Here is a 6,000-nt window from a genome sequence, read left to right on the forward strand (position 1 = left end):
GGAAGGCTGTTTTCTGTTACCAGCTTGGCAATAGGGACATATTTACTCCTGCCCATTCAGACTGATAGCAATGTCACTGATTTTGTTTGGCTTGAGTGGTATTTTCCAGTAGCCAAATCTGATCTGCTATGCAGAGCTATGGCATCACTACAATATCCCTGATAGACTGGATCACATAGTCAAAAAGAGAGAGAAATGGGACCAGAGCAGAAACACATCAGGACGGTAAAGGTAAAGGGACCCCTGACCATTAGGTCCAGTCGTGACCGATTCTGGGGGGTGCGGCGCTCATCTAGCTTTATTGGCCAAGGGAGTCGGCGTACAGCTTCTGGGTCATGTGGCAAGCATGACTAAGCCACTTCTGGCGAACCAGAGCAGCACACGGAAACACCGTTTACCTTCCCGCAGTACCTATTTATCTACTTGTACTTTGACGTGCTTTTGAACTGCTAGGTTGGCAGGAGCTGGGACCGAGCAACGGGAGCTCACCCCGTCACGGGGATTTAAACCGCCGACCTTCTGATCGGCAAGTCCTAGGCTCTGTGGTTTAACCCACAGCGCCACCCGCCTCCTGTCAGGACGGTAAAGAGGCACAAAACCATAAATTGTCACAATCATAAGAGGTTTCTCACTCCCCTTGAAATCATATTTTCCCCACTGAAAATGTTTTTGGATAACTATTCAGTGTGGTTGCGGCTGGTAAACAACTGGAAGACTGGCTCTAGAGACCTTGACCTGTAAACTCACCTGCAGTCCCTTGGCATGTTTGCTGAGTAATCTGCCAACAGCAGGTTCTGTGATCTCACACAGCTGTCAGTTTGGATCACGTTATGTACAACACATGACACTGCATGAAAGCTCTCACAGAGATGGAATCCAATATGACTTTTGAGAATATATTCACTTGGAAAAGGAGGAAAAGAATGTCTAGGTAAAGCTACTTATTTTTAATCTTTTAAGCCCTTTGAAGAACTCATTGTGTGTGAAGGGGGGAGAGGTAGGGAGGGATGGAGGGAGGGAGGGAGAGAGAGAGAAATCCACAGGAGCTTGATAGATGTAGAGAAAGAGAATAGCAGAACTACAGTCCATGATTGGCAGAAGTGTTGCCAGACCTTCTTTTCAGGCACCAGGTAAACGTCTTTCTCTTTGCCCAAGCCATTGGCCCTTAATATGAAACATTTCAGACATCTGTGGCCTCTTTTAGTTGGGTGGAATCTGTAAGACTCATCTTCCAACTCCTTGCCTTTTTAGTTGTTTTGTTTGTTTCATTGGTTTGAATGTCACTTTGCGTCTCACTACTGAGGAAAGCAACTAACAAATTAATAATGGGAGTAGTAATAGTAATACTCTAGAATCCATAAGAGGTTATAGAACCATGAACCTGTTGAGTTGGAAGGGATCCCAGTGGATCCCAGAGGAAGGGATCTAGTCCAACCCTCTGAAAGAATCACATCTACAGAATCCTTGACAGATGGCTAACCAACCTCTGTGCTTTTTTAAATAAAACAAAACACCAATGAAGGAGAATCCACCACCTTCTGAGGTGTATGCATAGCACACCATGAAAACTGTTTGTTATAACATGGCATTCTGGAATGTAGTGGTTTACTAGACATACATTTGTGCTGCTTCTCTCCAGCTGTGTAGGACTTTACTAATACAGCAATATGAATTTGCTGCTGTCTCTTGAAAGAGACAATACAGGTTTCAGAGGAGAGGGACTCTTTTAATCTTCCTGGGCAGAAAGAACTAGTAAGATTGATCCTAACCCCCCCCCCCTTCTGACAAAATGCATCTCCCATACATGAAAAAGCAACCCTCTTGTTCACAGTGTGGAGGGCAAGCAGAGAGAAACAGCAGTTGTAGCGAAACAACCATTTCAGGATGATTTATGATTCTTGATGTTGGTACTGCATATCCTCTGTTATTATGGATGCTTTATTGCTCTTTTTATCAGATTCTGAAATTTTATGTTGTTGTTTTTATCTGTTTTGTAAGCTACCCTGAACATTTGCAGATAAGGTGAGATATTATGCTTAACAATTGCAGTAGCACCACTAATAATAAATAATTTAATCGGGCATTGAAGTGGCTGTTGTACAAACAGTGCAGGAGTGAAGTAGTAATTTAATGCTGACATTTATATGAGGATAAATGAATGCTAGATGGAGAGGCCGGTGTGGAGTTACCCTAGCTTCTCAGGAGACTCCAACTTATCCTCTTTTACTCACAGATCCCTTGTAGACAGCTATTTTATTTACAACTAATTGGAAGAAAGCATCATCAGCATGGTCATCAAGCATGGTCAATAACCAGGGATGATGGAAGCTGTAATTCACCTTGGAGGGCTAAAGTAGCTTACAAAGTACCTTCTTCAATATCAACCACCTTGGAGCCTATGATTGGCTGGTGAGGCTTGGTTGGTGGTCTGGAATCTGTCAAAGATGCTATTGAAAGGGCATTCTCAGTGGAAGTTCCCCATTTATGGAACCAAGGAGGTGTCCTTGGCGGGGTTCATATGTCTCCCTCTTTACTGACTTTCAAGAGGAATCTAAGAATATTCCTGTTTATCCAGGCACTTGATGACTGAAAGATACTGTTCCTGGTAAACATGGGATTGTGACTAAGAATGTTTCTAGCTGGTTTTTGGTTTTTTTAAAAAAAAACATTCTTAACTGGTTTTAGAATGCACATATGAATGAATATGATGCGTTTGCTACCCTGGCTCCTTCAAGAGGAAGGGCGGGAGATACATTCAGACAGGAATAACAATACTCTTGAAACTGGGACATGTGATATTCTGGTCCCCGCTGCACCTGGGGACCGAAGGATCAGCTCAACCTACCATTGCAGGAGGGAGGAAGAGGAGAATTGTGCCAATACAGTGGTACCTCAGGCTACAGACGCTTCAGGTTACAGCCGCTTCAGGTTACACACTCCCTAACCCAGAAATCGTACCTCGGGTTAAGAACTTTGCTTCAGGATGAGAACAGAAATCGCGTGGCAGCAACGCAGTGGCAGTGGGAGGCCCTATTACCTAAAGTGGTAGCTCAGGTTAAGAACAGTTTCAGGTTAAGAATGGACCTCCAGAATGAATTAAGTTCTTAACCCGAGGTACCACTGTATAAATTGAACCTTTCGTGGGTTATTTGCACTGTTCAGCCTTATCCCTTAAGCAATAAGCATTTTTATGTGTATATATATATATATTTATTTTGCTTTCGTAGATTTTCACGGGTATAGGAATGCAGGTTTTGGTGTCTTCGGGTGTCTTCCCGTGTAAGAAACTATAGTGGCACCTCCGGATGCTGCACCCCCCTGCAATCCCTACACAGATCTGGCTGGCACAAGGCACAAAACCATAGCTCGCCCCTATACACGAAGCCAAGCCAGAGCACAACTAAATGCAGCACAGCCATCTTCTCAGAAAAACTCTTCACAAGCTCAAGAGGTCAAGACACGAGAGCTTTAGCAACTAATCTACACTTAATGACCCACCCAGTGATATTCAGAATATCACTCATGAAATCACCCAAGATATCCCTCAAGTAATTAATGACCCACCCAGTGATATTCAGAATATCACTCATGAAATCACCCAAGATATCCCTCAAGTAATTAAGGAACAAAAGAAGAAAAGGCACACTAATCTAGGAACTTCCTCTCTACCCAGAACGTTGGAGGCTATACACCACACCCCTCAACAGTATTTATAGGAACTCAAACACCAGACTCTGCTCAGTTCCAGTAACAAGAAGCCGAAAGCACCAGCCTGAAGATGACGAGTGAGACCTCGTCGAAACGTCGCACAGACACCCCGACTCTTACACGGGAAGACACCCGAAGACACCAAAACCTGCATATATATTTATTTATATATATATGAATGTAAGTGCATGCTATGAGTTCTCTGTCTGAATTCTTTTGCTTGACACTTTCATCAGCCTGCAACATGTGGCATACAACGTCTCCACAATACAAGTGTCAGAACTGTCAGGAAGATTAACAATAGGTATTTGAAAAGAAAACAGTAGGTAGTTAAGGAGCTGTTCTTAGATTGTGATTTATGGAGGTCTTTATGACAGACCCATGATTTTGCGGGGGGGAATAGTAGATGTTCCAATAAAACCCAAATAATGGATGTTCTGATAAACAACGTGATCTTTACAAGAGTTGTTATTTTGCTGTTTCTTTTCTTAAAGATGGTCAAGCTTCAGAGAAGGAAGCTAGTAAAGCACTTGGCCTCTCTAAAGGTGCAAAAAGGATGAAATGTGACGCGTAACACTTGCCTGGTATGCCAGGATTCTATGACTGACTACATTCCCTGAGTGGTTAGTATCCATAAATGTTCCATGACATCACAGCATTTCAGCCAATGGCTTAGAAGGGGGAAGCTCACAATAAGGCAGGTCATAAGCAACAGCCAGTTGTTGTTATTGTTGTTTAAATTGCCTATCATTGTATACTATGGTAGATTAAACTGTCCATATGAGTACAGGGGAAAGGCAGCACCCTTTGAGATCAACAGGGAGGGATCTCTCTCTTCCAACAGAAATTTATCTCTTGGGGAAATCCATGGACAGAGTTCTGTACCCTCCCCCTTTTTTCTTTCTGATTTTTCTTTTTCCAGAAGTCAGTAACTCAGATGTCAGGAGAAGCAAATATTTACGGGATGGCTGATAGGCTCATATTATTGAGTGATGTTCATTGAAGCCTGTGGCTTTTGAAAAAAATATTTTTATTGCTATTTTGCCTGCCTTTGCCTTACAATACTCCTTGTCAGCCCCCACCAGTAGGTTTGGGGCTCAATAGTTACGCCCATCCTATTTCATGAGTCATTTTGAAAGACAAAGCAAGTTGGGGGCTTGTCTATTCTCATCTGTAAAAGCTTGTTCTTAAAAATATATATATCTGGATGTACTGTCTTATTTTTCAGCAAGGTGTAGACACATATAGGGGAATAGAAAGAAAACATGGTTATATAGAGTAATAAGTACATGATTCTAATTTTGCTTTGTTTTGAATGCTGAGTTTGTGCATACTGACAACCAGCATCTCTGTTAAGGACAGAACCTGACTGGGTACCATTAGGGTCAGTTTGGGGGGCCTACATCTGGAGGGTCTCCAGCTTGGTGACCCTCAAATATTTATGCCCACGGAGTAGTACATGCTCACACCCTCCAACTGTCCCTATTTTCCAGGGGTGTCCCTGATTTAGAAAAGCCGTTCCGGTTTCTGATTTGATTACGGGATGTCCCGGGGTTTTTTCTTAGGACGTCCCTACTTTCATTGGAGAAATGTTGGAGTGTATGGAGTTATTCATCTCCTGAGCTGTCTGAAGGTAATCCTGTATAGGGAAGGTTTTTTAAAAAATGTTTTATTATGTTTTTATATATGTTGGAAGCTGCCCAGAGTTGCTGGGGCAACCCAGTAAGTTGTGTGGGGTATAAATAGTAAAATTATCATTATGGAATGGGACGTCCCTATTTTCTTTGGAGAAATGTTGGAGGGTATGCATGCTGGTGCAGTGAGGCAGAAAGCATTCATGGCATGAGTACCTTGAATGCAAGGATGTGCTCAGGCTGATAAAAGGTAAAGGTAAAGGTACCCCTGCCCGAAACGGGCCAGTCTTGACAGACTCTGGGGTTTGTGCGCCCATCTCACTCAAGAGGCCGGGGGCCAGCGCTGTCCGGAGACACTTCCGGGTCACGTGGCCAGCGTGACAAAGCTGCCTCTGGCGAGCCAGTGCAGCACACGGAACGCCGTTTACCTTCCCGCTGGTAAGCGGCCCCTATTTATCTACTTGCACCCGGAGGTGCTTTCGAACTGCTAGGTTGGCAGGCGCTGGGACCGAGCAGCAGGAGCGCACCCCGCCGCGGGGATTCGAACCGCCGACCTTTCGATCGGCAAGCCCTAGGAGCTGAGGCTTTTACCCACAGCGCCACCCGCGTCCGCTCAGGCTGATGCCTGTTACCAAAAACACCTTCCCTTTGTTTTTAA

The sequence above is a fragment of the Podarcis vaucheri genome, assembly GCF_965113315.1.
Source record: "Podarcis vaucheri genome assembly, chromosome: 15".
NCBI classification, from domain to species: Eukaryota; Metazoa; Chordata; class Lepidosauria; order Squamata; family Lacertidae; genus Podarcis; species Podarcis vaucheri.